General features: G+C 34.1%; 1 non-coding gene across 1 annotated transcript in view; it reads left to right on the top strand.

Annotated features, from left to right (window-relative positions):
• The first annotated feature begins 326 nt into the window (after positions 1–326).
• The window catches only part of LOC107456484 (uncharacterized), a 30,522-nt gene continuing 20,004 nt past the window's right edge, over positions 327–10,844 (top strand). Inside the window, exon 1 of the transcript XR_011638158.1 lies at positions 327–426. This is a non-coding gene — a transcript (uncharacterized protein). The remainder of the gene's footprint in view (positions 427–10,844) is intronic.

The raw sequence follows: 10,844 nt of genomic DNA, 5'->3' as shown, positions 1-10,844 counted from the left end.
AAATTTTGAGTAATATTAAAGAATTAACAGGTAACAGAGATAAGGTCTGTATAAAATAAGTTTGTTCTCATTAAATGTTGTGTTCTTGACTTAAAATCTCATCAAAAATAATTACTTTTGTATTAGGATACACAAAGTATTTGAAAGATAATAAAATTTTTAATTTTATCAAATTTCTTGCTTAAGAAGATTTTTTGTTTAATTGATAATCTTGCTGGCCTTTACTTTATTATAATTTAATATTTCCTTTAAGGTTTGTGTTTTAATAATTTGCATAAAATTTTTTTATACCCTAAATTTATTCTTATTTATAATTTATAATTTTTTTAGGATTAAACATCATGGACTTAAAATTTCTAGATATTCTTCAAAAATAGCCAGATATACTATGCTTAAACATAAAAAAGATGAACCAAATCCTGATAGGTAAGTTTTGAAATACTTGGTTAGAACTGCGTTATTATAAAGGAATATACTAAAATTTTTGTGTTTAAATGTGCTTATGATATTTGAATATTGATTTTCAAATTTTATAAACTTTTTTTTAATAAAAATTATAGTAAGTAAAATAGTTTTTGTTTATTTGAAAGACATCATAATGATACTAGTCTAGAAGATACATTTGATTACATTTTAGCATGCGTGCACAAAATACTATTTCAATTGAGGATATAGTATTTTTCTCATGAAAAAGTACTATTTTTAGTTAGGTCAGATTGATTACTAGTGAGTATAATACAATTACTAACTATATTTGATTCTTTTACTGTTGACGCCAAACTGAGGTATGTTTTTTTTTTTTTTTGCTGCATCACAAACTAATATTCAATGGGAAAATAATGCTCATTGAGGAATACATTGCATAAATTTTCTTAATTAAGAACCGTAGCAGTTTAGGGCTAGTTGTTTTGAACAAGTAAAATCAGGTATTAAAATGTCATAAATCATTAAAGTAAATACTAAGAGTTACTTTTTAAGAGACCTAAAATATTTTTTTAAAGAAATAAAACAGCTACAAAATATTTTAAGACATGATTTTCTAATATATTGACTGAATTGCATAATTTTGGAGGAACAAAAGATTTTTTTTCTTCATAAAAAATATATGGATGCAAGAACTTTAGTGTAAAGTGATTTGAATCTTAAAATATATGCTTACAAACTAGTATCACCATGCTGTTTTAGTATTTTATTGTTTCTTATTTAAATAAATATTATTTAGTTTTATGTTTATATGTACTGTAAAACAATGCATTCCTCCAGAAAATCTTTTTAATATGCTCATCTTATAAAAAATAGCTTCATCAATATTTATTTTCACACACTACACTACAATAAGGATAGTGTAAGGAAATACAAATATATAAAAGATAAACTATTTTTGTCTTTTATAAGAAATGACGGACCATGTGTCTTTTTAATTATTTATTTACAGACACAAACATGAAATAATAAAGATAGATATGGGGGGTAAATTTCTGCTGAGAGAATCGTAACTGCTCTCTTCAACAGATAAACTTCTAACGATATCACATGACTATGCATTTCGCAAGTTGGTTCGGCGTGTGCATTGAGCTCAAACATGCCGCCCTGCGTTGCAATGTACATATACATTCAAAATTATTAAATTGATATGAAGCATTATTGCAAATTTTAACAAAATTTTACAGTGTACAATTCTTAGAGGCACATTTCAAAGTTCTTACAAAAATTAAAATTGAAGCAGTGACATACAGCAATTAATTAAAATACAACTTGAAAACAACTAAAAGTTACACATCGATATATTATGATTTTAAGTTTCCAATGAAGGTACAGACAATTTGAAAATTGAATTTGCCCTTTTCAATATTCCCGATTTAGTTTTACATCTACAACACGAACAATGTTGTCCTTTCCTGGGTACATTTGAATCATTCTGCCTAACATCCATTTGTTAATTGGCAAATTGTCTTCCCTTATTAACACCATATCCCCGATTTTGATATGTTCCTTTTGGAACATCCATTTAGTCCGTTGTTGCAAGTTGTTAAGATGACTTAAGCTCCATTTTTTCTGAATTGTCTGCACTAATTTGGTTGTCCTTTGCCATAAGCTCAATCAATTATTGGATGTTAAAAAGGGCTCAGGAAAGGCAGTAAAAGACCTACCAATAATGAACTGAGCAAGAGTTAATACCTAGATCTGAAGTAAGGGGTGTCAGAGGCTGAGAATTTAGCATAGACTATTTGATTAAAAACCTATCGGGAATTCCTCATAACTTCGGGTTGAAGGACATGCAACACGCCTTAAATAATACTTGAACAATTTCACCCCTGCCTCTCAGATACCCCCAAATCATGGAGCCCTGGGAGGAGGTTTTCTTCCGACAAAAATCCCATAATACTTTCATTTTGATTACGAGCTAACTTAAATAGTCGTCTTAACTCCCGACTTGCTCCAACAACAATTGTTCTGTTATCAGAAAAAAGTTTGGAGCATCGTCCTCTTCGCGCGATGAAACGCTTCAAAGTAATCATACATTCAGAAGTGAAGTCAGAAACTATTTCCAGATGAATTGCTTTTGTCACCAGACAGATAAATATGCGTACATAAATTTTGATTAGGCACCCTTTTCTTCCCTTGATTTTGATAAAAGTGGACCACAAAGGTCAAGTCTCACTGAATTGAATATAAAGTCAGGATTTATTCTGCATTTGGGCAAATCGCCCATTTTCTGGTAACACTCTTGGATTTGCTTTCATACAAATGCAATTATGTACTATCTTTCTGCAAAAATTTCGGCCTTTGAGGGGCCAATATTTTTGCCTAACTTGGTAAAGTAAATTTTGAGGGTCAGAATGGAGGTATTTTTTATAATATGAAATGATCAGAGAAGTTAATTTACATTTAGAAGCTAATAGAATGGGATGTTTACTTCCATAAGAAATTGAAGAACTTTCTTTGACCACCAATTTGATTTGGGGCATTTTCATCTGAAAATGGAGACAAATTTTTAATCTTACTTAAGGGAGGGACCATCAACTCCCTTTTTAAATACCTAATTGCCCTCTTCAAAGTTCGAGGATTGGCCAGCCTTTATCAGATATAGTTCTACTTCCTTTATTTCTGTCAATAAAAGGCAACTTTGATGCCTGACAGCTGAACTGAGTCTACAATTTTTTGAAAACCTGAAATAAAAGCTAAAATACGGAGAATATTATTATGATTGTTAGAACGTTGAAGTAAACTGTTTATGAGTTCCGAATTGCTGTGAAGAAAAAGAATTCTAGGTTAATCTATATTAAAGAATGGTCTGTGTAGCCCTGTCAGGCTATCTTAGGACCATTCCCACAGCTGCTTGAAACTCCGACAGGCATAAAGCGTCTTATGTACCTTGGCCTATTGAAAGAGTATTCCAAACACATGTCATGGGGTTATCTTGTTTCACAAGTGATGGATATACCCTCTTTTATTATGCCTAGTGACTTTATGTCACTAGGATATGCTTTTCACACGCCTTATCCATTTTCCTACTAGAGATGAATGGTTTAATTCTCCTCGGTGGCTTAAGGGCAAATGTCTGATATGGTTCACTGATGGTTCAAAGATTGGTCTGAAATCAGGAGCAGAAATTTTTTGCTCCAATGATGGTACCAAACTTCACTTTCCCTTGGGAAGCTATGCCACTGTTTTTCAGGCTGAGGTCTATGCCATTATCTTGTGCTGCAAGATATGCTTATACAGGGGATATCAAAATATGACTATCCACATCTGTTCCGACAGTCAGGCTGTTCTCCTATCACTGTCAAAGTGTAAATTCACCTCTTTGCTAGTATGGGAATGCTTTTCGGTCCTCTGTGACCTATCTACTCATAACAGGGTATACCTGCATTGGGTACCTGGGCATATGGGTATTCTTGGAAATAAGCTAGCTGATGAAGTAGCACAGACTGGCTCTAGTGCAAATTTCTGGGGCCCTGAACCTGCATTGGGAATTTCCCAACTCTTTTAGGACATTTATATTCCAGCTCTATGGCAAAATTGCTCATGAGCAATGGCTCGCCGCTGACAGTCAGAGACAAGCTAGGGAGCTGAATCATGACTGTCCTAGTGTACGTCAAAAATAGCTTTTAAAGCTTAATAGAAACAGTTTGAGGAAGATCATTGGTCTTTTTACTGGACACTGCATCCTCAGGAGACACCTATACATAATGGGAATTGAATCCAATTCTCTTTGTCGAGGTTGTCATCTTGAAGAAGAGACATCGACATATGCTTTGTGATTGTGAGGTCTATTCTGCTCAGAGAGTTGAGCATTTTGGGCAGCATTGCATTAAAACCTGGGAATTGCAGGATGTTCCTGTGAGGTGTTTGCTGAATTTTATTTCAGCAATAGGGCTTTCATGCTAATCATGATTTAAGGTTTGGATACTGACTATTAAAACATTCTGTATAGATTTTGGTAATCACAAATACATTTGTATTGTTTTGTTTTAAATTATTCATCTTACTTATTCATATTAAAATTTATTACTGTTGAGGAATTTTTAAATTAAAAACAATTAACAATGGAAAAAATTGACAAATTAAAAAGGAAATGTACCACAATTCGAACAAGTATTTCAAAAGCAATAACTCGATTAGACACGTTTATGCAAAAGAAAGGTAAACAAACTTATGAAACAAATGAAGCGGAACTAAACCAGTTGCAGGAAATTTTAATTAGTAAAGAATTAGACATTAAAAACTTAAATTCAGAAATTGAAGAGCTTATAACAAATGCAATGCAATACGAACCAGAAATCGCAACAAGCGAAGAGTACAATGACAAATTACTGTATGCAAAAACCACATAAAAGCTTGTTTCAAAACTCTAAATCAATCAAATTTTGAAAATACATTAATGCAAAACCCGCAAAATTTAAAAGATAAAACTGCAAGTAAACATAGCATAACTCTTCCTAAAATACCCATGCCAAAATTCTCAGGAAGATACGATGAGTGGAGATTATTTGAAATACAATTTGACAACATTATTACTTCAAATGAGCAGTTAACTGATTTTTACAAAAGTTGTATTACTTAAATTCTTCTCTAATTGGAGAGGCAAAAAACCTTCAAAGGCTTGACGATACATTTCAGTCATTATTCAAAGCGTTGGAGGAGCGATACAAAAATAAACGTATCAAAAAATAGTATCAAAAAATAAATTATGTTATAATTGTTTATCGAAATCGCACTCTGTGGGAAACTGCAAATCGAAAAATTCTTGTTCGAGTTGTGGTCGCAGACATAACACATTAATTCATAGGCCTTAAGGGGAAAATGTAAATGATCCGTCGCTTCAGCAATCTCTTATTTCAAATGTTGATAATTCTAGGGCTTTGGAAAATACATTTCCGAATATTAATGCTGCCGAATTTAATGCTCAAATTTTATCACTAATAAGTAAAAATACTCGTTATTTAAATAAAAGTGGTATTTTGCCAACATGTGAGGTATTTATTAGGAGTCCCAAAACCCGTACTCTTATTAAAGCTAGGTGTATTTTAGACAGTGGTTCAACTTCTAACGTTTTAACCGTAGCGCTTGCTAATGTATTAGAGGCCCCATTGCGAAAAGTAAACAACCCCATTGCTGGGTTAGGTAATAATAAAACTTTTGTAAAAGGGAAATTACAATCTGATATTGCTAACAGGGATGGGACTTATTTTAAAACATTAGATTTCTTAGTTGTAAAAAAGATAAGATTTTATTCCAACAGCACCATTTTCATTAAAGAAACTTGAGTTACCTAAAAACATACATTCAGCAGAACCTAATAATTTCGCAAATTCAGCTAACATAGACATGCTCGTAGGAGCGGAAGCATTTTTTGAAATTATGAGGACAGGCAATATTAACGTACCAGGGGCCCTATTACCAACTCATCAAAATTTATTTCGCTCGGAAACGATTCCGATCGGAAACTAGCTTTCATCGGATTGCCAATTTCGTAAAATCCACTGTGCCGCAACATGAGCATATCGGAATCCGGAATCGAAATCACCATTCCGTACGATTCCGGTGAAATTGAAGTTTGTAGGCGGGTCTAACTTTGACCAATTAGAAAATTATTATAATTCTAATTTATTAATCTGGCAACGATATGTTTGTATTCTCTACTTCTATGCGAGTTAAAATCGCATTAACTTAGAACTGAAAGCTTAAAAATTCATACATTTTCAACAATTTTGTGTTCTAAAAGCCAAGTTTGTGTTTATTTGAAGTATAGAGAGTAGTGTAGAGTGAAATTACAACGTAGTATTTTCAAATGGCTTCACGTACAAAAATTAATATTCGCCTCCAAACAATGATTGTGGAATACCTAGAAAACAATCCAGATTAAAATAAAGGAAGCCTTACCGGCATATCTGGCGTAATTACCACTATAAATATTAAATACCAAATCACTACTATATAAGACATGTTAACTTGCATCCATCTTAAAGTACCATAAGATAGTTGAAGGATAACGCAGTCGATAGTAAAATCTTCACACATGCATATTTCAAACAATATAGGAAATTCTAATAGCTAACTTTGGTAATTCCTTTTTTTAGCTAAGATTCTATTGTTTTTTGTACATATTTTTTTTATGTAGCTTTTGTTATTAATTTCCACAATCCGATATTATTCATTTCCACTACTGAATTTCGCCTATGAGTAACACCATTTAAAAAAAAACTAATTTCCAATCTAAATTAATTTCTAAATTTTGTTGTCGGGATATTGGAATACCCAAAATCTTTTAAGCCGATAGATCTTTCTCTTAATAGTGTTTCGATCACTCTCTTCAGCAATAGCTGGCTGTATGACGGAAAACAGCGCCATTTTGTTCACTGAAATAAACAAACTCTTATCGGAATCTAGATTTCGCTTACTCTTAAACCTGCCGGAATGGGATTCGTAATAATTTCGCATCGGAATTTAGTTCCGAGCGGAATCAAGAGCTCGTAATACGACTTAACTGACATTCACGGATTTATGACGTCACGAGAGTTTCATTTCGATCGGAATCAGATTCCGTGAAGCTGGTAATAGGGCCCCAGGTACTGAAATAGTTATAAGAAATTCTGTTTTTGGGTTTAACTTTACGGGGGCAATAGGTACAAATAGTCAGGATAAAGCTAAAGACTTCTGTGGGTAAATCAGCCAATCTACTAACACTTGCGAGCAAACCCTGAGAAAGTTTTGGGAAGTTGAGGAGTGCTTAAGCTCAAAGGAACATTACATGAGTCTTGAAGATATTTTATGCGAGCAGCATTATCAAAATACGGACAAGAGAGACCACACTGGTAGATACATAGTTCAAATGCCAATCAAAGATCTCCATAAGTTGGGAGAATCCAAACATTTAGCAGAGCAAAAACTTAATCAGCTTTGGAGACGGCTTTCTAAAAATTACACTATGAGGAGTCATTATTCTAAGTTCATGTAAGAATACCTAGATTTGGGTCACATGGAGCCCATAGAAACAGAGGATGATCAAGAACCAATGGATAAAAGCAATTATCCTCACTGCTATCTGCAGCATCATGGAGTCTACCGCCCTGAAATGACTACAACTCCTCTCAGAGTAGTCTTCAATGCCTCAGCACCTACTTCAACTGGTGTAAGCTTAAATGATCTACAAATGAAAAGGCAGGTAAAAGAGGACATTTTCGACATTTTGGTGCGCTTCTGTAAACATCACATTGTCTTTACGACAGATATTCAAAAATTGTTCCGTCAAATATTGGTTGAACCTTCCCAAAGAAACCTTCTTCGCACACTTTGGAAAACAAGCGAGTATCAACCATGCAAAACATACCGATTTAAAACCGTAACATACGGCACAACATCAGCTCCTTTTTTGGCCACTCGAACAATCCTCCAGGCAGCCAGATATGAGTCTGAAAGATTTCCTCTTGCGACCGAGGCTCTCGAGAGGGATAGTTACATGGATGATGTAGTCAGTAGAGTGGATAACGTACTTACAGCTGTGCATCTTAAATCTGAGTTGTCTGGTCTTCTAAGATCTTGTGGCATGAAGTTACATAAGTGGAGATCCAATGCAGCTGAATTAGACGAGTCAACTGATGTCGTAGAGCACAGACTTACCAACTCTGACGAGACTACAAAAACATTGGGTGTCATCTGGAATGCCAGAACAGATGAATTCCGGTTTCAACTCACTTCGTTAAAGAGGCAAAAAACCTATACAAAGAGAGATGTGCTTAGCGTCATAGCACATATCTTTGATCCGCTTGGACTTTTGGGCCCAATTATCACAAAAGCAAAAATCTTCCTTCAGAGACTCTGGACAATCAAGTTAACGTGGGACGATGTGCTTCCTCCAGATTTAGCCAAAGAATGGGAATTGTTTGTCCACACTCTTCCGGCCATACACGAGTTACATGTGAAACGCAAAGTGTCAGACAATGCATCAGGAATGGAACCACATGTTTTTGCCGACGGCAGTGTCCTTGCTTACGGAGCAGCAATTTACGCACAAACTCGAAATGTAGACGGCCAGCTTACATCAGAACTATTATGTTCTAAGTCAAGAGTTGCTCCTATAAAACAACTCACTATTCCACATTTTGAACTGTTATCATCTCTATTGGCATGCAGGCTACTGGACAAAGTACGGAACTCTGAATGTCCCCAACGAACAGTGCTATATATATTCAGACTCAAAAATAGTTCTCTTAAAGTTAAAACAATATGTCGCCAATCGAGTGAAAGAAATCCAACAACTATCACAAAATTGTGTTTGGAACTATGTTCCATTGATATCCAATCCAGCGGATATATTGTCCCATGGTTGTGAAGCAAAGGAACTTTTACATCACTCATTATGGTGGCAGGGTTCTTACACCATAAATGAAAAGAAGAACTCAGAGTCTGAAAGTGAACAATTTTCCGAAAGAGACTCTCAGAGATGTATCAATCTGAACTCAAGCCATCGCAAGACATTAATCTATTAATTTCTCATTTCTATTTTTTAAACCAAATATTTTCTATAGTAAATTCGTATTCAAAATTTATTAATGTAAAGTCTTATGTATATAGGTTTATTTACAACTGTAAGAATCAAATTAAGAGAAGTGGAAATCTTACATCCTGTGAGGTAAGTGAAGGAGAATTAAAGTTATGTTCATTTGTGCAGCAGGAATCTTTAGCAGACGAATTTAAATTATTGAAATCAGGTAAACCAGTGCATGTTACTAGCAAACTGAAATTTTTGTTTCCATTTTTTGATAATTTAGCAAATCTTATAAGAGTTGGAGGGCGTCTAACAAATTCTGATTTGCCCTATGAAAGTAAACATCAGTTTTGCCTAAAAATCATAAAATTTCTGAGCTTATTTTATTAAATTTACATAAATCAAATTGTCACATAGGTGCACATGCACTATTAAATTTGTCAAGACTAACAGTTTGGATAATAAATGGTAGGAATTTGGCTCGAAAAATTGTTCATGATTGTGTCATTTGCACTAAATTCAAACCTAGATTTTTAGTTCAAAAAATGGGAGATTTGCCTAGTGTTCAATGTAAACCAACTTTTCCTTTCTTAAATTCTGGTACTGATTTCGCAGGACCTTGTTTCTAATCTAACTTCTGACTCTTTTATTGCAACCCTAAAAAGATTCATTGCCCGTAGAGGCAAATGTTTCATATTATATAGTGACAATGCCAAAACCTACTTAGAAGCAAATAGAGAAATTAAACGTTTGTATAATCTAGTTAGTAAACCTGATGAAACTCTATCTAAATTTCTTGTTTCTGAGAGAGTTAATTGGAAGTTTATTCCCCCTAGAAATCCAAATTTTGGTGGAATATGCGAAAGTAGTGTAAAATCATTTAAATTTCACTTGAAACGAACAATTGGTACTTTAACATACGAAGAATTTCTTACTACAGTAGANTCCCGGTTTTCTGGTTTCCCGGTTATCTGGATACCGGATAAATGGTTCTCTACTGTATTATTAATCAAATCGAAGGTATTTTAAATTCAAGGCCTTTAATGCCACTTTCCAGTTATGCTGATGATCTGGATGTTTTAACACCAGCTCATTTTTTAAAAGGAAAATCTATAAAAAGCATTCCTGAACTAGAATTAATTGATCATTCAGATAATAGGTTAAGTAGGTGGCAATTGACTAAAAAAATTACCCAAGCAATTTGGAAAAAATGGTTAAATAGTTATTTGTGCCATTTACAACAGCGATCGAAATGGCTCTTTGAAAAGGATTACGTTTCTATTGGCACTGTAGTTATCAGGGGCCCCCAGGGCACACGATGTGCCCACTTAAAGCTTGGGGGGGGAATTTTAGCACTAAATAAAGCAAATAGTTTTTTTTGGGGGGGGGAGAATTTAGAAGAGAGAATTTTTTTTTTAAGTACATAAATTAAAGAAGCAACTGGCCATTTTCAGGCATACATAACTTGAACTCATTTTCAATAACGCATTTGTTGAAAATTGGTGCATGTCAACCAACAGAGTTATATTTAGACTCCGGAGTAAGTGGGCCACAATTTTCAACTACCTGGTATAGAGCAAAACTGGTATAGTACAAAACTACCAGATGGAACCGAAAAATGTAGAAAGTGGCTATCCTATGGCCCCGCCACACATAAGGCATAATGCATATATTGCATAATGTTTAGTGGCCCCAAAGCATCCAATGTATGAACTGAAAGAGGATTTTGTGATATGGACCATGGGCTGTGAGATATCACGAGGCATGAAAAAAACATTGAACATGTTGATGCTGAAAAGGCAGTTATCTGCTGGTTACGAGGGGAGCGCATAGATAGAAGGAATGCAAAAAT

Source organism: Parasteatoda tepidariorum, chromosome X1, assembly GCF_043381705.1.
Source record: "Parasteatoda tepidariorum isolate YZ-2023 chromosome X1, CAS_Ptep_4.0, whole genome shotgun sequence".
In the NCBI taxonomy this organism is placed as follows: domain Eukaryota; kingdom Metazoa; phylum Arthropoda; class Arachnida; order Araneae; family Theridiidae; genus Parasteatoda; species Parasteatoda tepidariorum.
Note: the sequence above shows the minus strand (reverse complement) of the source record. Positions and strands in the feature narration are given on the sequence as shown.